Source organism: Choloepus didactylus, chromosome 17 (genome assembly GCF_015220235.1).
Source record: "Choloepus didactylus isolate mChoDid1 chromosome 17, mChoDid1.pri, whole genome shotgun sequence".
Classification (NCBI taxonomy): domain Eukaryota; kingdom Metazoa; phylum Chordata; class Mammalia; order Pilosa; family Megalonychidae; genus Choloepus; species Choloepus didactylus.
This window is the reverse complement of record NC_051323.1, coordinates 8758027-8781487: the sequence shown is the minus strand read 5'-3', so window position 1 is coordinate 8781487 and position 23461 is coordinate 8758027. Positions and strand designations below refer to the sequence as shown.

At 34.4% G+C, this 23461-nt stretch overlaps 1 pseudogene; it reads left to right on the top strand.

Moving 5' to 3' along the window:
* Positions 1-14324: 14324 nt before the first annotated feature.
* Positions 14325-15226, top strand: LOC119511981 (annotated as a pseudogene).
* Positions 15227-23461: the final 8235 nt, after the last annotated feature.

Here is a 23461-nt window from a genome sequence, read left to right as displayed (position 1 = left end):
AAAATAAAAAGGGTTTTTATCCTTACTCTACTCCTAATACCAAAATAAATTCAGTATGTCAGAAATTTGAAAATGAAACAAAAGTATGACTAGAAATCTACTAGATGATAAATGCATAATTAAAAAAAAACCTAAGACTTCAAAATTTCCTTACTGCTTTTTCTTAATTTTTATTTTTAGGAAATATAAGGACCACAATAATGATAAGGGAAAAGCTGATAAATATGATACTTACACATTAGAAACTTATATATGATGAAAAAGTATAAGTTGAATGCATGGTAATAATGCTATGTCAATATGGGTAAAACATACTAGTAGCATATGTGACAGAAAATATGCCTTCTCGTGAAGAGCTATCACAAGGATTATGGGTATATATTGTTTTAGTTTCCTGGCTGCTAAAGCAAATACCATTTAATGGATTGGCTTATAAACTAGGAATTTTTTGGCTGTGCTTTCTCCCAGAGTGAGTTTTGAATGGCATTCCGGGCTGAACTGCTGGTGATCCTTGGTCCTTGGCTTTCCTGTTACACAGCAATGAACATGTTGGCCTCTTCTTCCTTTCTCCTCCAGGTTCCTTTGACTTTTGGCTTCTTCCTGTGACTTGTTTTGCTTTATCTCTGAGTTTCATTCTGCTTTTAAAGGACTCCAGTAATCAGATTAAAGTCCACCCAGATTCAATTGGCTACACCTTAACTAAAAATTACATAAGTTCCTATTTACAATGGATTCACACCGAGAAGAATGGAGCTTACGACCATGTTTTCCTGGAGTATATAATTCAACCTACTACGCATGTGTTCAATTAAAAATTGGAAAAAGAAAATCCAATAGCCAGAACATTTGTAGGAAAAATTATTTGCAAAAAAAATAACAGGATGCTGCATCTCATTTATAATTGAGGAATGATTTTCTAAATTAATGATGCATAATTTCTTACCAAATTGATTAAAAAGAAAGGATGTTAAGGTGGAGAAAGCCCACTTTGGGGGAGCACATGGTCAATGACCTCCACTCCTTTTCTGCTATGTGAAACTACTTTGGGGATTCTTCTGTGATGGGTGAAGTGATGGGGCAAGGTGGTGTAGCTGGTCCTAAAGGATGAGAAGGAGGTATCCATGTGGAGATTTGGAGCACACAGCTTAGCATACACCTAGAATGTCCATATTTATTAAAGTAATTTGAATTTTGAGCTAGACCAAAGGACCAGGATAATGATGATACATTTTGGAAGCAACTTTTATTAGCACTGATTAGCAACTCAACAGCAGAGCCAAAATATACTATTATGAAGACACATGTCAGAATAGGCACAATTGTTCAGGCTCTGCCTTTCTCTAAGCATGTCCTGTAGATAGGAATGATCTGTACATGTTGATTGTCTTGAGTGCAGCTTTGGGTTGATTTTCTGTAAAATGGAGTCATTCATCCCTTAATATGTTTGTAGTGAAAATTAAATAACAGAATACATGCATTACATAGGACAATTATTCAAGGGAAAGTAGCTATTTTCCTGTTGTGGAAACATGCATAGATTTTGAAATCAGAAAGAATTGGTTTTGAATCTTGATTTTGATTTTTTGATAAATAGCCTTGTATGTTTTACAAATAATTTAATCTGTTCTTCCACTTTCTCTTATATCAGTGGGATTATTGACACTTTGACATAGGTCTTGGGGTGAAATGCCTGGGATAACGAATAGAAGACAATTAATCCAATGTCTTGTCCATTGCATGGTGGTTAGTAATAGTGTAGTTAATAATTGTAGTTAGCAATAGTAGCTATTAAATAGTATTAACTAATAGCAGTTATTAACTATTAACTAGTATCAAATAGTTTCTATTAACTATTACTAACTTTGTAGTTAATGATAGTTGACAGTAGAATGGAAAGAATCATGGAACTTTGCAATAATACTTAATAAAAGATAGGATTGTATAGATATAAATGGAAATTTCCCCTTTAGAACAGATACACTCTCCATCTATAGTTATTTTACCTGACACTGACTGCCATCTAGTCATAGAGAAGTTGTAGATTCTCAGAAGATGCTAAATTGTCTACTTAAATGTTGTTTTCACAAATTTACAAAGTTGGATAGTTAGATATAATATATAGAATGTGAAGGAGAAGACCTAAATTAACGTTACTCCCTTAAAAATGTGGATGCACTGGTAGCCCTGAAACTCAGGATAAGCCAACAGTGAGAAAGAAAAGCCTGCAACTTTGTTCTGCATTAATAGGAATACAGTTTGGACTTATATTTTCTTTTTAGTATAATTACAATTTTCTGAGTGAGAATGTATTTGATTTTAGACAAAATTAGGAGAGTTTCCTGAGGGAGAGAAGGATGGTGACGAGGTGAGAAAACCACATCATCTGAAGTATGTTTTGTGGTATTAAAAAAACAAAAAAATTGAACATGGGGTTGGAGGACATGACAGCTGCCTACAGGTATCTGAAGAGATAATAGATGTAAGAAAGGATTGCGGTAATTCAGTTTCACTCTAAAGGCAAAATTACTGTCAATTACAGGAATTTGGGGGCAAATATTGACTAACAACTAAAGTTGTATCACATAGAATGGAATTTCCTTTTAGAAAGCTAAACCCAGAGACATTTTGGAGACAGCTGTTGAAAACAGAACCAGGAGACAAGCTAGGAGATGAAATCTGAAGTTTGTCCCCGGGAATCTAAGAGAGGACCCCCAGATGCATAGAGAGAAACAGGCAAGGTAGATAGGAGCTGAGAGAGAGAAGCTAAGACAGAGGCCCAGAGACATTTTGGAGAAAGCAACAGAAATGAGAACTGAACGCCAGGAGAGGCCCAGCAGACTCCAGCCATGGGCCTTCCCAGGTGACAGAGGAACCCCAGATGCCCTTGGCCTTTCTTCCAAGAAGGTATTGTCCTACTGATGCCTTAATTTGGACATTTTCATGGACTTAGAACTGTAAATATGTGAGCTAATAAACCCCCATTGTAAAAGTCAATCCATTTCTGGTATTTTGCATTCCAGCAGCTTTAGGAAATCAGAACACCCACTGTCTCCAACGGGTTTTCCAATAAACTTAGAATTAATTTTAACTGGAAAAAATTTTATTGGAATCAATGAATAGTAAACTTTCTTCCCTCCAGCATAAAAGTATAAATAGTAACCATACCTCCTTCCAGCATAAAAACCTTGACTCTATCAGCTGGAAAGAAATAGATGACTGGAAAAAAGGTACCATTTAAGATCAACATATATAATACATTTCTAAACTAATGTGAATTTTATTATCTTTTCCCCAGTATAAAATCGTAGGAAAACATAAAAGAAAATTAATGATTTTAGAGTAACTTATAGTTCAAAATCAATGTTCTCCATTTCCTACAATTATTAAAAAAAATCATATGGTTTTCTTAGGAAACAGAAGATTGAAAGTGTATATTTTCTTTTGCATGCTTTTTCCAGTGAAAATTAACTAATGCTAGCTTCCTAGATTGCTTTGAAACTAATAAGCTATCCATTTTCTTGCCCTCTACTTACTTTAAAATATATAAAACATTTACTGTGCTAAAGTTTAGAAAAAGTAAGTATTGTTTTTCCAAGAGATAATGTAATCGAATTAATAAGCTGAAAGAGGAGTCAATATTTGCTGCTGCTTATGTGGCAAATTGATATTCAAAAAAAGAGAGGAACAATTTAAATTATTATCCTGTTATCACTGTTGATTATTAGGCAATCAGGCCAAATCTATCCAGAGGCAAATGAAAATTTAAATATATATCCATATCTATATTTTAAATGTAAATATATATCTATACATAGATACATTATTTATAAAAGAATTCATAAGTATTTTGATATAGTGGGTGGTAAAATTAGAATAATTTTAATAGTGAAGTAATAAAACAATGTAAACTTTCAGAAACATGGCAATGATAAAAATAATTAACTTGAAGTTAATGTATACATATAACTATATATAGTTGTATACTGTCTACTCTGAACTTGTAATCCAATGTTAAAATATGTAAGAAACCTCTAACTCTCTTAGATACAACTCACAAAAAGGACTTCTCTCTACTTCTTTCTTGAGCTGTAGGGTTTATCCCTTAGCAATCTTAGGTAAGTTCCCCGCAGGAAGTAGGCAGATGTCAGTACTTGCAATCAAACTGAGCCATTCTGATTTTCTTTTTGGATAGAGATATACACACTAGACTTTTAAGTGTCATAAAAGCATTTCTGTATAAAATTAATACAATGGAAACATCACTACCATTTACCAGTCTCATGAATTAGACAAGTGTCTTACTTTTCCTGAGCTGATCAAACAAATCCACACAATGAGTTAGCTTAAACAACAGGAACTGATTGACTCATGGTTTCAGAGGTTTACCTCCTTGCACAGTTGGTTGTGCTCTGACCAACCAGCAGCCCTTGGGTTCCTTGACTTTCCCACCACATGGCAATGTCTCTCCTTTCTCTTCCAGGTTCCACTGACTTCTAGCTTCTGGCTCCTCCCTATGGTTTTCTCTTTCTATGTCTGAATTTCTTCTGTTTATGAAGGACTCCATTAGTTTGGATTAACACCCAGCTCATTCAGTTGGGTCACACTTGAACTAAAATAACATCTTCAAAAAATTCTATTTACAATGGGTTCACCCTCATGGGAATGCAGACCAAAGCCAAGAACATGTCAAATTTGGTTACATAATTCAATCTATCTCAAAAAGTTACTTACTCTAATCTGCCCAAGTCTCTGATTCTACACCTATGATGAGATTAGTATTTCCTCCAGCATGTTTATTGAAAGCATTAAGGGTAAAATTTGTACTTTAAATCAATGATTACAATATTGTGTTTCATCCATTTATATTATACTGGTTTGAAAAAAATATCAAGGGAAATAAAGTTTAAACGATTTAGTCTCTGCTTTACCAAGAATCTAACAAGGTCCCCACTCTATACACAGCATAGACAGAGAAACTGAATTTGTTCATATGGAGAAAAATTTTCCAGGACAAAGAGCTATCTAATGGCACCATGGATTTTCATGGGGAAGCAAATTGACTTCCTTGAGGCTTATATCCACCAGCATCTGCTCAGGAATCAAAAACCAAACACTTGTTTTAGCAAGGAGAATTAATCAAAGAATTGTTAGTCAAGTATTAGAAGACTGATAGAGCAAGAAGAAAAAAAGGACACTGACTAAAGTATCCATAGAAAGTGGGAACAAAGCAAAGAGGGTGCGCTAATTAAAACCTAAGTCATGGAAGGGGTGACACAATTAGGCTGGTTCTGTGAGTGTTACAAGTGCTGCAAACAGGAACCTGTTAGATCCCAGAAGAAGAAACTAACATGTAGAAGGAGTTTCTAACCCAGGGGCCCCGCAGCTTATCTCACAAAAAACAGGGGCCCCATAAACTAAAGAATGAGGCTGTTCAAAGCTGCACAAGGCTGTTCCAGCCACAGTGGCCCCTCAAAGGCAGGTAAGGTAAGGTCAGATATGTCCATAAAATAAACAACCAAAAAGGCCTGCTCTCCCTAGCTAGATAACGCAGCTGCTTTCCTAAAAAGAAAACTGTCTCAGAATTCTAGCAACCAATCAGCCCCAAACTAGACAGGCACTTCCCCAATCGGGCACAGAACATCACAGCAGACACCCTACCCAACTTGGGTTCCTTTTTTCATTAAAAAATGCTGCTCTCAGATAGAGAGCGGGAACCATTATCTTTTTTCTTCTTTCCTGCTGGCTCCCACCTGCTTTCTTCCTCTAATAAATCTTAAATTTTATACTTAAACTTTGACTTGCTGTGTTGTGTGGATTCCTGAATGACTCCGCCCTAACAGAATCCACTGGAATCCTGAAACCAGACCTTACAATCGGAGTGAAGAAGCATTGCTGTGTGAAGCTGACAGGAAAAAGCGGGCAGGAAAAATCATGCCCCTTCCTTCTTCAGCTTTGTTCTCCCCTTACTGCTTCCTAATGGAAAAGCCTAACCAGGAGCCCCTGGCAAAGCCAAAGTGTGATCTCCACTGTCTGCCCCAGCAGGGTATGTAATTGTGGGTTTGAATCCTAGAGTGAGTTTAATAGGAAGCACAGCTTAGTTGAGAAATCAGCAGGAATATTCTAAAGCAAAAATTCTCAACCTTCTCTACGATTAAAACCATATGGGAGGCTTGTTGAAATACAGTTGCTAGGTTTCAGCTGCGTGAGTATCTGATGTTGGCTGAGCCAGCCTGGGAATGTGCAGGTTAACCAGTATTTCAGGTGATTCTAAATTAGAAAGAATTAGGGAAACAATCATTGCTGTAGAGGAGCTTCAAGCACAGGATGGTGGCTTAGGATTGGCAATTTCAAATGTGAAATTTTATGATTTATGGCAAGTATTCAGCAATCTAAGTTTTATTGGCAGTCCTCAAATTATAAATAGATCCTAAAGTGCAAATATTAATTTTGTAACTTGGCAGTTTGCAGCTCAATATGTATTAAAAAAAACCGAAACTGTATTGTTTTGAATTCACAGACCATACAGATGATATTGAAGTATTAGTGGTAGCTTATTGCAATTATTCAGGCTACGTTTCATGTTCTTAAGTTTATGTGTAAGGAGAAGAAACCTTTAAATTAGACAGTCAGGCTCACAGCAGTTTTTACTTCCACTTTCCTTTGGTCCATAAAAGGAGAGAAGGGGAGGACACTATATAGAGGACAATCTCCACCAACTTCTAATTTCTCTGGTTATTGGAGACTAGCAAAGAGCAAAAGAAAGAGTAGCACATATTGGCAACTTGTGTGTATCCTGTGGGTTCCAAGTTATTAAGCTGCTCAGCTCTTCATTCAGAAAGCCCAGTAGCTTCAGCAGTGCCGTGGTGGCTTTGCAGTTTCAGGTCATCCATAGAAAGTGACATAGGTGATGCTGCAGCCCTTTCTCAGCAAATGTTGGACAACACTGGGCATTACTTCACTGTAGCTAAGTCAGGGTATTCAAATTCCACTTTATATAGACATAGCTCCCATAACAATTTTTAAATTTATTGTAATAGTGCAAATTTCTCACTATTTAGACATTGTTTTACCTAATTACTTATTTGATCTTTGTTAAGTGTTCAGCAACTACATACCTAAGAAGTTTTGTCCTCTTGCTCTGGTTTCATGGATTTTAATTTATGAAATTTCCACCATATCCCAGTGAACAGTACCTATTAACTTTCACTATAGGTACTGTTCTCGTGTGAAATAGTCACTTAGAAAACATCACTCTTTAGGCTGAAGCTCATAGAAGGGCAGGGTAAGTAAGGAACCTGGGATAACCACAAAGGTGGCAAATATGCTTAAAAAATCCTTTTCACAAATGAGCAAGCATTGGTAGTGGCATCCTTCTGCATGTGCAGGTAGGGCAGCACTGAAAGTATAAAAATAAATACCAAGCTGTGATGTGGGTTATAAATATTAAAGATGCTCAGTTGCCAATGATATTAATACAAGTAGTTCTCATAGCCCAGAGAAACTACATAAGTCTGGAGTGCCCCCCATCCCCATTTTCTCTCAGGGACACACTTAGAAACACCTTCAGAATGCTTCATCCAGATAATGATCTTCTTCCTATCATTGAAGAAAATCACATTGGCATTTTTTAAGGCTTTTGATCACCATTCACTAAGATGAATTGAAGGGGATGTGGGAGAAATTAAAAATAACAAACATGGATATATTATTAAAATGCCAATTACAAATGGAATAGAGTTAATGACATATTTCAGAGACCACATGGTTTCGGTATACAGTTTCAATCTCAGTTTGGTGTAAACTTGGGAAAATCATGCAAAGTTTTATATTTATTTGAACACAAATAAGATTATAGGTGTAAGGTATTGGTTGCCAATTTGAGCAACTGATTGTTCAAAAATATTAGAAAAAGTGGTGATGTTGATGATGATGATGTTGATAAAGATAATGAGTTGGAGACTATACACCATGAATTTATTTTACTTCTAAATGTTTCTTTCCCAAAACTCTAAGTCAACATCAATGTGCTTTACCATAATTCGATGCCAGAGTTTCACTTGAATTTTGAACTCATGTAACACTGCCATGATATACACAACTGCCAATCTAATTCATCAAAATATGAGGTCCTTTCTGCAATGTCTTTTCTTGAACTATCACTGTTATCTTTCTTTGAACTTTCTTTTACCATCCTAATGCTCTTTTCCTTTCTTATTTGATCTTTGTTAGTTTCCAAATATATTTTCTGGACAGGCTAATCATAGAAAACAAATTCAACCTATATTCTCAATCTTATTATAGAACACTCATCTTGGAACATCCAACTTATATAAATTTAATCCACCGTTAAAATTAATTAGAGAGCAAAAGATTTTCAACCATTTAGATAATAAAGTGAGAGAAACAAAAACAGATTCAGCATTCTGTTTCTTCATATAGAAAGGACTGAAAAGCCTTTGGTAAGTTGCATGAACTATAAGAAGATCATATCTGAAATATTAGAAAATCTCAGCAACACAAAGTGACTATGTTATTGGGAAGGTTCTGTAGGCAGCTGAAAAATACTGGAAAAGAATTGGGAAAAATTATTCTGTGGAGTGAAAGAAGGCATTGACTCAAAGACTAAGGAAAAATAGAGGCAGTATCAAAATATATCAAGCAAACTGCTGAGAGGATCAGTCATGAATTTGCAGTGAACAAAGCCTTTTAGCACAGGAGAAATCTCAGATGATCTTCAGTTTTAATGACACCAATTTCCGAGTCTCTGCTCCTCACAAACACTGTTTCTTCATCACATTTCCACATAGATGTGTGGAAGTATTACAGACAAAATGGGGAGTTCTCTCTGGTTAGGAAAAAAGAAAGGTATGTAGATAACTAAGAGGACTGACATCTAAAATCATGGGATGGATAACCCAAATGGGGTCATACCATGCAGGTTTAGAAATCCAGGAGAAGTGTTAGGTTTCCCAGTGCCAGGGGATAAAAGGAGGAAGGAAAAATAAAACATACATATACACACACATACATTTTTGTATTAGGAAGATAACAATATTGAAAAGGATCTGCTGGTCTTTATTTCAACAAATTACTACTTCCATAAAAAATACCTTGTGAAATGTCTTTGATTTTTAATTTTGCTGATCTCACATTTGCAAGATAGTTTGACAACTGGCTATCATTTTCATTATTAAACAAGACCTATATTTTCTAAGATCATTGGAGTCAAAGAACAGCATAACCCAAATAAATCAGCTAAAAATATGTCCTAAGGCCAAAGCATCATATATTCCCACTTAAAATATAGAAAATTATTCCTTTATCCCTTAAGCCATACATTTAAAGGGGTTAATAGATTGGTACCTTTTGCATAGTTAGTCTGAATGATGTTTGTATAGGAGTGGTAATTCCCTTAGATGAGCATTGTACAAAATGATCTCACATTTAAAAGATAACAGCAATTTCATGGAAAATTGCTTTCCAGGATACACAGAAAGCCACAATAATATATCACAAGTACAGAATTTAAGTTTTCTTCTGTTGCTTTTTAGACACATTTGAAAAGAGACATTTAATTGCTTTGCAATTTTGAATAGTCTATTAAGTTATCTAACACCTAAACAAGTATCATCATCTTCAGTTTACAATAGATTCCATAAGCACTGGAAAGAATTTGGGGGGATTATTTCTAACTACCACACCAAAAAATGTGTAGAAAAATGCTAAGTTTGTTCCAAGAAAAAAAATGAGGTTAAAAAATAAACGACCTGGTAAAAAGCATATTATCTGCAAAGTTTGGCTTTGCAGTCTCCATCATTTCTGCAGGTTCATTCGGAGCAACAGTTCTTATTATACGTACAGAGACAAACATATTCTCTGGACAAGAATAATAAATGATATGGTTCTATCTGTGGGAACTTGTTCATGTTGACAGTTACCTAGAAGGAGGTAGTCTGCTGAGAATAAAGTATTTGAAACTCTAGCCACCTCTCCACCCTCTCACTGTAAGGGAACCAGGTTGAAAAGGAAGAATCAACACCTTTCTTCTAATCAGTGCAGTTTCCCCAGGAGCATTCCGTTGTTGTAACATGAACTGCCAGTTATACTCTCATAAGAGTTCCCTGAGAGAACTCATAACAGGAGAAGCCTTTAGTTCCTTTAAGATACAAAAATACTCAGCTACCGACTGCCATAGATACTGTTGTTAGGAAAGTGAATTGTTACTAACTTACAAGGCTCTTTGTCAATGTGTATCAAAGCCATGAAAGGTTGTATTTAACGTCAATTTTAAAGGTGTTTAAAAAGCCTTAAAAGAAACATATCCTTTGGCTAGAGGTAATACATTAGGGAATTCATCTGAAAAGATTAATCTTAGACTTTGTACAAATTTATGCACCAGGATATTCACTGCAATAAACTTTTACATAAGCAAAATATCAAAACCAACCAGAATAGTCAATAGGTGGTGATTTGCTAAATATCATAAGCAAATATCATAAGCAAATTATGGATTTATTATCATAAATCCATAAACTTTAATTTTTATTGATTTAAAAACTCTAGTTTAAATGTGTATTTATAGACATTATTTCAATATGTTCTTGAGTGAAAGAAGCAGTTCGCAAAGCAAGATGCATAATATGATCACATTTCATTAATAAAAATTATCCTTATATATGTATAGGAAAAGAGGTAAGATTTATGACTAACAACAAGTTATGGCGTTTAACTCTAGATTTTGAGATTACAGATGATAAATATTTCTTTTATCTCTATTATCTATTTTGATTGCAATAAAATATATATTATTTGCAAAATAAAACAATAATGTTTAACTAAAATCATGAACTGTGGAACTTTCATTGATGATAAAAGTAGATAATATTGGAACCAAATATACAAGTCTTATAAATAAAATACAAAGAAACTAGGAAAAGACATGTATAACACTAGAAATGCAAAATACTCTTATAATGAATAATTAAATAACTTCACCAAATCAATAAGAAATAAACAATATGATAGAAAAATGGACAAGAAACTTCAACATTTACTTCATAATTTTCATACACACACAAAAGCAAAATGATATACAACTGGCCAACAAACAAAATAAAAGTGGTCACCTCGAAGTCATATGTGTAATGCAAATTATGGTGACAAAAACAATAGTTCCTCTTCATGTAATAGCAAACCATTAATATAAACAAAACCCCCAGATGATTAAAGAACACACTCTAAAGAAAATATGTGACTATTTAGAGGAATATAAAGGCACAGAAGAGCCATGAAAATCAGTTATAACTTGGAGGGAAGTTGGCACTTAGGAAGGAGACCAGAACTGAACGAGTTTCCCATTTTTCTGGATTTTCACATGAGGACAGGTGGCTAAGATCTGGATACAAACTAGTAATATTGCCAATTCAGGAGAGAATTTTGGATGCCTACAATGATGAAAAGTTAAGAGGAAAGCCCAAACAGGAAAGAGTCAGAAGGCAAGCACCAAATTATACCGAGCAAATCACTGCCTGATTTCAGGACTGCACAAATGTGGACAGAATCAGGAGATCCTAGCTAAGGCTACAGGAATTGAATAAAGGCTTAGGATACTGCCCAACACAGGGGAGACACAGTTTGGAGTTTCAGTGCAGCCAAGTTAAGTACCTACTAAAACTAAACAAATAAACCAAAATAATAATATCCTTTGAAGGGTCATAATACAATCCAGAGTCTCTCCAATGTATCACTCACAATGACCAAGAAACAATTCATATCTATGAGACCTACAAATAAATAAGAAAATATGACTCAATCTTTAAAAAATAGATAAATAATTGAAGGAAACTTAACTCAGATGTTGGGATTAGGAGATACAGATTTTAAAACAACTAATAAATATTATAGCCATGTTCAAAGAAAGACTTAAAGGAAAATATGTTTGCCAGGAAATCTTAGCATTGAAAATGACACTATAAAAGAACCAAATGCAAATTCTAATGCTGAAAATTACAGAGAAAAATGTTTAAAAAAATAAGCAGATTCTCAATACCATATGGGAAAATATCTAATGGTATAAAATGTGTGTAATTGGAGTCCCATGGGGAGAGTAGAGAGAAAATGGAAAAGAAAAATGGTCAACTGTTTTCCAAGTTTCTTGAGTGTCATAAATATACAGATTCAGGAATCTCAGTGCAAAACTCAAGCAGACCATATCCGAAGACAACCATGCATTGATTCATGATAGGCACACTGCTTCTTAACAATGGTAAATAAAATATACAGAAAGTAAGCAGAGAAAAAAAACAAAAAATTAATATAGTGGAAATTAATAATAATACTGCCTGAATTCTCATTAGGAAAAAAAAAAAAATGGAGACCAAAAAGAAGTGAAACAGTATATTTCAAGAGCTAATTATTTTTAGTAAAACAGTCAATGTCAACTCACAAATATATATCAAGTGAAACATATCCTTAAAGAATAAGTGCAAATTAAATACCCTAGTTTTAGATAAATGGAAACAGGTAAAACTTGTCACCATCAGAGCTGCACTAAAAGAAATAATAAAGAAAGTTTGTCCAAGCTAAAGAGAATTGATACCAGATGGAAACTCAGAACTCTAGAAAGGAATAAAGATCACTAGAAAAGGAATAGTTGTACAGAGATATGAAAGGCTATGTTTTACTCTTGTCTTCATTTTTTAAAAGTATATATCTATTTAAAACAAAAATATTTCATATATTGTACAAATGATAACTACAGCATAAAGAATGGGGGCAGAAATGATGCTATATGATGGATGGGCTAACATTTTATGTGAAATGCTATAATATAACTCAAAGTAGGTTGTGAAAGTTAAGAATATGTGTTGCATTCCCTAAAGTATCCATTAAAGAAAATTAATTCAAAGGAAAACCTAAAAGAAACAGAAAAATTAAAATGAAATTCTAAAAGTATTCAATCATTTCAAAAGACCAAAGAAAATTATGAAGACAGGAACAATAAAATGATGGTAAAAAAGAGAACCAAAATAGACTTAAATCTATCCACATAATTAACTACATAAAATTTAAAGAATATTCTAATAAAGATTCATTGTCAAACAGAAAATGGAAAAATGAAAGAAAATTATAATTGGTATAAATGACATTCACTTTAATTTTAAAAAAGTTAAAAATATGAAAAAGTATATGTGGCAAGAGTAGGAAGAAAGGTGCATCAAGTATACCAATGTTAGCAAATTAGAAATAAAAAAAAAAAACAGTGACTGTTACCAGAAATAAAGGGGGACATTTGGTGATGATAAAAGGGACAATTCTTTGGAAAGACATAGAAATCATAAATATGTATGTTCCAAAGAACATTCAATGTACAGTGAACAGGAATGAAAATAATTAATGAGAAAAATAAATAAATCCATATCCCTTCTTTCATAATAATTTATGTAAGCTTAGCTAGATTAAACTAAAAGCATATTTCTTGTATTAGGAATAAAAGAGAGCATATCACTATAAATTTTAAAGAATTTTAAAAAGAAATAATGTAAATCCACACTTTTAATGAAACGGTAATGTTTATTAAAATACACAACTTACTGAAATGACACAAGATAAAAATAGAAAGTATGAATAGCTCAATATCCAGTAAAGGAATTGAATTCATTATCAATATTTTGGGTCCATTGAAAAAATTGAATTTTATCTTTGCACAAAAATAACACCAACTTTACCTTTTTTAATGTAAAACAGAGTAGAGAACATTTTTCAATTTAGTTTTTAAGGTCAGCATATAAATAATGTGGATAAAACAAAAATAGAAAATGTCAGATAAATGTCTCTCCTGAGCATAGATGCAAAATTCCTTTGCTATTGCTGAAAATTGAGTCCACCAATATGTAATATGACAATATTTTATAGCCGAGTGGAGATTTACCCAGGAATGCAAAATAGAATTAAGATTCAAATACGAAACTAAGTAATTCATTATATTAGCTGAATAAAAGAGGAAAAGCATATAATAATTTCAATAGTTACGAAGAAGGCATTGCAACTCTTCATCATATAAACCCTCAGCAAATTAGAAAGAGAAGGTGATTTCATCAACCGGAGAAAGGCCATCCATGAAAATCCTCCAGCTAAAAGTAATGTATAACAAGTGAAATATTTCATGCTTTACTACTATGTTTCTGCAGGAGGAGGGGCGGCCGACAGGAGCCTGGAGAAGCTGGGAGGATGCTGGGCCGGCGACCCCTGAGAATGTGATACTCCGAAGCAACCCCAGGCCACCCTGGACTCCTGGAAACAAGGCGCAGTTGGTCGCTGCGCTGATGCCCCACATGTTATCCGTGAGGTTGTGTGGAGATCAGAAATGCTATAAATTGTATCTTTAAAGAGCAGTGCAGCCACCTGATGAAATAACAGCTAATTATGGACATGACCTTCCCTTGGTAACATTTACTTCACCATACGGGAAGAGTTCTGTGAATTGGTAGTCCAGCCAATGTTATCACGAGTTGACTCATTTCTTCAGGACTACAAAATGAAGATAAAGGTGTGAAAACTGCAGGCATCTTCGCATCAGATGGCAGCAAGATTCTGGTATCACTCTTGATGGCCATTTTGCTAATGAATGATTTTAAACTCATCATTAATAAAGTAATATGATGTACAGTGCTCCAAGAAAGAAAAACTGAGTGCTCAATGCTCTACTGAGGTGGAAAATGTGAGATCCTTGGTTCACGGAGTGTTTACAATCTTGCATTTGGAAGAGTTTCTGCTAAAGAGAGAGCACCATGGACTGGAAAAAATCAACTGCCTTAAGCAAGAACTGCGTTCCCTGGAACAGCTGGAAGCCAGAATTGATGCTCTCTCAGAAGCCAAAATCTGTGGACTCCTGTGGGCTGGTGTCCATTCCGGGCAGAGCAGAGGTTTGCTTCACTTGTGGGTGTACTCCTGGGACGTCATGGAACCAGTTACATATCTTATCGCACTTGCAAATTCCATGATCTTTTTGTATACTTTACAGTCACTGGGCAGGATTACACTTACTCTGCTGTTAAGAGTAGGCAACTTCTACACTTCTTCCATAAGAAATCAAAGCAACAGCAGTTTGATGTGGAGCTATACAATGAGTTAAAAAAAGACCTAGATGAGATTCAAAATTCCCTGAAAAGTGCTCCATTCTGTCTCTTTGCATTTGCCAGTAGAGGGACACAATGGTAAGGATTGATCTTACCTTTTTAAATATCATTGAATTTTTCCATTATGTGTTGATTTTGCAACTTAACTGGAAGTTTTCAGTCCCTTAGTTCATTTCAATTTGACTGTTTAATTATTTTATTAGTTAATAAAAAAATTCTTGTAAAAGCATTGCTACTCTTCAGTATTGTGCTGGAGAGCCCAGCCAGTGTAGTAAGGCAAGGGAATAAAAATAATAGAGATGATACAAGATAAAGGAAAACAATTTCTACACTCACAGATGACATAAGTTTATGCAGAAAATTCTTAAGAGTCTAAAAATTACCTCCTGGAGCTAATAAGTGAATTTACTAAGACCAGAAAATACAAGGCCAATGTAAACATAATTATATTTATGTTAGCAACAAATCATTGGCATATAATATTTTAGAATTCCTCTTAAAATTAAATAAAAAACATTAAAACCTTTGAAACAAATTTAATGAAAGATGAATAAGACGTCTACCTTGAAAACTACCAACATTGCTGAGAGTTAAAAGAGAAGTATAAAATGGGGAGATGTGAACTTTCATCCATTAGAAAACTCAATATTTTCAAAATGTCAATTCTCTCCAAATATATCCTTAAATTCTGAATTCAGTACAATTCTAACTGAAACCCAAGCAGACTTTGTTGTTGTTGTTGTCGAAATTGATGAGCTGATTCTAAAATTCATATGAAAATGCAATGTACTTACAACATTTTACTCCATTGTGAAAAAGAACAAAGTTGAAAAACTTACATTGCCTGGCTTCAAGATTTACTATAAAGATATAGTAATCAAGAATGTATGATATTGGAATAAAGACAGAAAATTAGATCACTAGAACAGAATGAGAGCCCTGAAATTTGCCCACAGTTATTTGAATTTTCAAAAAAATTTGCCAAAACAATCAAATAGGGAAAGAAAGGACTTTCAACAATGATGCAGGAATAACTAGTAATCTGTATAGAAATAAATGGGCCCAGAGCCTTACCTCATACCATAAATAAAAATTAATTTCAGGTGTATGCTGGACCTGTGAGCAAAATCTAAATCTATAAAGCTTGAAAAGAAAACACGAAAGAATATCTTCAAAATGTGCAGATAAGCAACCTAGAGAAGGAAGTAGCCAACTAAAAAATGATGTTTGTCTTCATCAAAATTTAAAATTTCTGGTAATCAAAATAAACAATTACACCATTAATGAAATTAATAAGAAAGCTAAACAGATAAAATAGCCATGAAACACATATTTGCATCACAAATTTATAAAAATGTCTGCAATTCAATAATAAAAAGATAACAACACAAACTATCCAGAAAGTCAAACAAAAAATTTATCAAGATGGATATGGCTGTTAAGCACATATAGAAGTACTCAACATAATTCATTAGTGAAGTAAGATTCAAAACCATACTAATAAATTACTACACATCCACCAAAATGGCTAAAATTTAAAAGACTGATAACACCAAATTTGAGTAGTAGAACTATCATGCAATACTGGAAGAATGTAAAATGAATCAGCCACTTTGGAAAATAGCCTGGCAATTTCTTACAAAATTAAGAAAACACCTGCCTATGGTACAGTATTTCCACTCCTAGGCACATTACACAAGAAAAACAAAAGCATATGTCCCCACAACCATTTTACAGAAATGCTGATGGCAGCTTTATACATAAAACAAAAAGTCTAGATAATGGCCAGATATCCATCACTAGGAGAAAAAATAAGCAAAGTATACTATATTTAGGCAATGGAATGCTACTCAACAATAAAAAGGAGCAAGCTACTGATACATGCAACAGTATGGATAAATCTAAAAAGGATATTATGTGATGTTAAAAAAGCTATACTCAATGAAGCCCATATTGTATAATTGCTTTCATATAAACTTCTAGAACAGTCAAAAATAATCTATGGAAAAATTAAATCAGAACAGTTGTTGTCTAGGAGAGAAGGAGAGGTGGGAACATTTGAATGGAAAGGGGCATGAGGAAAGTTTCTGGGAGTGATTTGGCAGTGTTCTACATTTGATATAGGTATGGATTCCACAAATATTTGTATCTGTCAGATGTTGAATGGCACAGTTAATATTTATGAATTTCACTTAATACAAATTTTATCTTAGAAAAAATAGTAAAAGTATTGAACTCAAATTAATGAAAAATGTGCAGAAGTGTTTAAGGGTGAAGTTTACTAATGTTTCACTTTATTTCAACATGCATCACAAATTAAGATGGACTGATGGACAGATAGATGGGTTGATAAGCAGTAAAGCAAACATGGTAACAAATTAGCAATTGTTTTACCAAGTTGATTGGTATATGGGTTTTCACTGTATGATTCTTTCAACTTTGCTGTGCATATAAATGTTTGTATAGTAATGTATATTCAGAAAAAAAGTAAAGAAAAATGTAGTGAAGTATCAAGAAAATGAGATACCATTATACACCACCAGTATAATTGAGGAAAGAAGCTAGACACAAAGAATAAATGCTGTGTGATTCCATTTTTCAAAGAAACTGGGAGTGGAGTGGATGCTAAGGTATAGTGATTTAGGGAGGCATCCTTACTTGATAATGCTACTAGGTATATTCCCAGAAGAATTGAAAGCAGGGACTCAAAGAAATAAGCAAAGCTTACTATTGCATACCAATGTTAATAACAGCATTATTCACGATTGCCAAAAGATGAAAGCAAACCAAGTGTCCATTAACTGATGAATGAGTAAATAAAATACGGTATATACATACTATGGAATATTACTGAGCTATAGAAAGAATGAAGTCCTGATACATGTGACAATATGGACGAACCTTGAAGACATTATGCTGAGTTAAATAAGTCAGGCACAAAAGGACAAATATTGAATGATCTCACTGATATGAACTAATTATAGTAAGCAAACTCATAGACTTAGAATCTGGAATATAGGTTATCAAGGGATAGATTGGGGGTAGAGAACATGGAGCTGATGCTTAATTTGTACAAAGTTTCTCTTTTGGTTGATTGTAAGGGTTTGGAAATTAATGGAGGTGATGGTAGCACATTGTGAATGTAATTAACGGCTTTGAATTACGTATGTGGTTGTGGTTGAAAGAGGGAGTTTGGGGTTGTGTATGTTACTAGAAAGATAGAAGATAAAACATGGGACTGTATAATGTAGTAAACCCTGCTGTGGATGATGAACTGGGGTTAATAGTTCAAGAATGTTCTGTCATGAATTAAAACAAATATATGGCATTGCTACAGGTGTTAATAATAGGATAGTATATGGGGGGAAAATACACCTAATGTAAATTATGGACTACAGTTAATAGCACTATTTCAATATTCTTTCTTCAGTTTTAACAAAGGTACCACAATAATTCAAAGTGTCAAAAATAAGGAGGTATATGGGAACAATGTATTTTTTTGTACCTGACTTTTTTGTAAACCTGCAACTTCTCTAATTAAAAAAAAAAAGGAAAAAAAAATCATGATGTTGAGTAAAAGAAGTCAGACACAAAGATACTACATAATGTAAGATTGCATTCACAGAAAATTCAAATAAACAATAAATCTATAGAGACAGAAACAGATTAGTGATTAGTGGTTACGTAGGGCTGGGAAAGGATAGAGAGATTAAGAGTTGAGTGCTAAGAGGCATGGTTTGTTTTTGTTTTTTTTTTTTTTAAATTGATTTTAATGATGAATGCACAACTCTGTGATTACACGAAAAACCATCAATTGTACACTTTGGATGGAATGTATGGTATGTGAATATTTCTCAATAAAACTGCTTTAAAAAACTTCAAGAGCTGAGAGAGAAAGAATACATGTGTCTCCCACCCCTGTCCCCATTTATGTTGTTTCACTTTTCCCCATCTCCCTATCCCAAGGATATATACCATTATATATATATATATATATATCAGGGTATCCATTCAATGTTTATTAAAATACAAGAACATCTATCTATCCATCTATCCATGACGCTTTAGTCTAGACCAGAGTGAAGTCTACTGAATCTGACTGAATAGTTTTCAAATGAGTCTGTTTAGAAAAAAGTTATAAATATGTAAATAGATTTTTTGTGTTGACAAGAATAGGTAACCTTCTTTGGATTCTACTTGTCTCTTCCTTTGATAAGTGTGAGCAGAATATCTGCTTACTAAATGCTCTATCATTACTCAGGGATCAATATCCATTTAGTTCTGTCGTGTTTTGCTCAGTTCTCAAGAAGGTGAAAATACTTAACTTACTTGCCAGCATGTATCTATGAAACATGTATAGCGTATATATGTTAAAGACCAAAATGGAGCTTACTTCAAAATGACAAACAGAAAACAATACAACAAAGTAATGAACTGGGGCTCTTTTCATTTGGGGGGCAAATAATAGTAATTTTCTACCCCTAACACAAGTGTCGCCATGCCTGGCCCAGATTCCCCGGGATTCCTATACGAGTTTGCTTGCGATGCCTGTTCCTAAGTGTTAGGTGCATTTGGGCTAATGGTTTACACATGCAGTCATCTCTGGAGAATTGCCCTTTGGCTGGTTTGAAGCCACCTTCATGTGGAGATATCTGGAAGTTCAGTGTCAATGGCTGGGTTGCTGATTTGGATTACTGACCAGCTTTGCAGCAGTACGAGAGACCAGGCCCCTTTTCTTTGATAAAAAAAACTCTGTGGTAGAATTTATGCTCCAGGGTGCCCTGCAGGATCAGGCTTAAATTAAACTTCACCACAGATCACAATCTTACGTAGTTCCTTCCCCTACGCTATCTTGCTTCCCTCACTCCCTTGCTCGATTCTCCTGAAAACATTCCCTAAAAAAATCCCATGCACACAAATCCCTGACTCAGGCTCAGCTTCTAGGAAATCTGACATAAGACACTAGCTTAAGTAAAGGAATGTGTAAAATTAGCCTCTGCCATTTTTGGAAAACATAGACTGAATTTTTTCCCTGTTGATAAACAGACACTACCAAATACTACATCATGTGAAATTCATGAATTGTATGATTTAATGGGAAGCTCTGTTGACGAAGGCAGAGGAATTGTTTTAAACTGAATCCATTTGATAAGGAATGTGTGAGCATACCCACAATAAGTCAGCCTTTGACTCTTGACTGCTCTGGCTATTAGCCTGGTATGTTCTTGATGTTTTCTAAACACATGGCAGAAAGTCAACAGTATTCCTAATTCTGTTCCCAAAGACCCACCTCCCTGCCCAGCTGAGCCCTGGAGCTTGTTTCAAAGCCAGTGAAATGAAAAGGAAAAATGGAGTCTTTGGGGACAGAGCTCAGAAGAGTACTCTCTGCTTCTGCTCAGGCTGAGGGGATTGGAAAAGCAATATATATATTTAAAAAAGGCACTGTTTCTTGCAGACCTCGCCACACTAATCTTTCCCTCAAGTTCTTGGCCTTTGCTTTGACATTGACCGTGCCTTGTCCTGAGCCCGTCCTGCTCTCTCAGACCCCACAGCCCTCAGCAGTCCCCAGGAGGAAAGCGGAGTTCCTCGGTGTGACTTTTAAACTTGGAAACAATGTCTAACCACTAAGTCATCTGTGACCACACATGTATGTGCATGTAAATATGCAGATTTGCCTTTTTATAAGAGGTTCATTTTTTTTTTTTAAATAGACCATCAAAGCTGTCTCCTGAAAACCCTCTTCCACCACTGAATTTTCTCTCCATTATCCCCCTAAAAGTTTAAAGAATCTGTCATTATAGATGTGATTAATTTTAAGAAACAACTGCTTTATCTAATAGCTAGAATGTTAAAGTTAAGAATTTCATATAGGGAAACCAGATAAACTACCCTTGTTAATGAATTGAAAATACATAAATCTCCTGCATGTCAGGATTGTGATAAACTAAAAATCACAATCATTTTAAGTTGTTTTCCAACAGCTATTTTTTGAAAGAAATAAAAATGGGTACCCATCATTAGTTTGCTGCAGATTCATTTCTTTGATGAGGATATATTCATGTAGTAATAGGAATGTACCTAAATCTTTGTGAAAGAATAATCCATTTTTTGGCTTTTAATGAACCACATGAGCATATCTGAAGCACCCACATTTGGTCAATACTTCAAATATATCATATTACTTGCAGAGATAAGCATGAAACTTGCTTTCCTCTTTATCTTTCCTTATTGGAAATATTTATCCCCATGGTAGGCTATTCGCTTCACAATGAGTGTTTGGTTTTTGAATGGCACTTTTGCACACAGGGATGCCGCAACGAGAGACAGATTTTTTTTTTCCTAGTGAAAATTGGTAAACATTAATGTCAGTGCAGTTATAAATGAAACACTTTTTTCAGACTTCGATCAAATGAGAAAATGAAGAGTGGTTCTCTTTTGGAAACAATTTCAAATGCTAGTACATTTTTATGGTTAATTTTACCGAAGTATTAAACATCTTCTCTGAAATCAGTAGTTTTATAAAAATGAGTGGGAGATGAATAATGGATCTCTTGGCATTTGACTCTTTCACCTCTTTAATAACAAGGCATATCCTTTTTCATCAATTCCCTGAAGAAGGACAGAAAGGGAGGGAGGGAGGACAGGAAGAAGATGGAAGGAAGAAAGGGGAGGAAGAGATTCTTTTGTTCTTTCCAACAGCTAAAACTGAAGCAGAAATATACTTTCTCTATCAACAATGTTCATGTATTAATTTTTTTTCTGTAGGAACAAGCTTCCTGAGATATATGTTAAAAAAAACTAATTCGGGCTGCCATTTTTATTTGCTTGCTGCTGGTATTTAGTAAAATATTATTAGAATTTTCAGTGTGTTAGTTACAAACCTGAACTGAGCATTTATAGAGGTACTCATTTTTTAATTATTTTCAAGATCTTTTCTTCAATTATCATATTTTAGTTTCCCTAATTTAATTAGCTGTCCCTTCAGATATGCAACACAATAAGATATCTCTTTGCGTCTCTATTTTAATGCAGTTTTTCATGTTTCTTTATTATTCTCTGAAAGCTTGACTTAAAGAAAAATACAGTATTGATATGAAGAGGGATGAAGCAAATTTTGAGCCTGTGGGTCCTAGATGGCCTTATTCAGATGCTTGGTGTCCTGACAGGGTTGGCTGAAATGTTAGGCTCAGCTGGGGCTCTCTTTCTCTTGGTGTAATATTTGAGCCTCTCCACATGGTCTTTACCACTAGAGTGTTTAATTTCTTTCATGCTAGTTTAGGGCTCCAAGAACAAGTGTTTCAAGAGGCAGGAAGTAGAATGTGCCAGTTCCATGAGGGCTGAGCCAAACACTGGCAAGGCATCACCTCTACTATCTTCTGTTGGTCCAAGTGTCACAGAATCTTCCTGGATTCAAGAGTAGAGGACAAAACCCCGTCTCCCAGTGGGAATAGTGTAAAAGGTTATCAGACATCTTTAATCCACCACATGGTTCTTTGTGTTTCTGCACCTTCTGCTTATGATGCTCTCATCGTGTTGCCTCCATCATTTCCTTCAAACTTACCTAAAATGTTGACACCTCAGAGAGACTAATTCTCCTTGACATACCTGTCAACAACAGAATCTACTGAAATTATTCAATATGGCGATATCCTCCTTATTGACTTCAGTTTAAATAACACGTTCCCAATTGCCTCTGTCTGTTATGGGCATTAACAGGTTTATGAATTAAACATAATTACCACAATTAAAACAACTTTATCGCTCTTGTTCTCTATTTTATCTCTAGCTCCTGGAACTTTACTTAATGCAGGGTGTGCACCAATTGCTATTTTTTAACATAAATACAGTGGTCCTAGAATTTGAAATGGTTTTCCTGAATATAAAATGTGTAGTAGCAAATTCAAGATGGCAGCCTGAAACTGGTGCAGTTACCAGTCTGGATAAACACCTGTTGGGCATCCACCCAATGTGAGGAGCATAAAGCTATAAACCTAGAGGCTAGATAATAAAGTAATATTAATTTATTTTATTGTTTTAATGTATGTGTAATTGTCCAATGTACATAATAAATGTAAAATTTACTAGCAGAAAAATAAACATGGTTTGGAACAAGGTTGCATTCTGCAAAAAAGAGCACAACACATGATGAGAAAAACATTTGACAAAGAGATGTGGAGCATCTCAACACATTTTGAAAATTTGCAAAAATGTAATCATATAAAAATTTCAAAATAATGCTACTTCTCTTTTCAACCAAGAATGAAAAGATAATTGAATGTAAATCAGTGCAGAGTAAGGGAGGGTATCCATGTATAGATTGATAT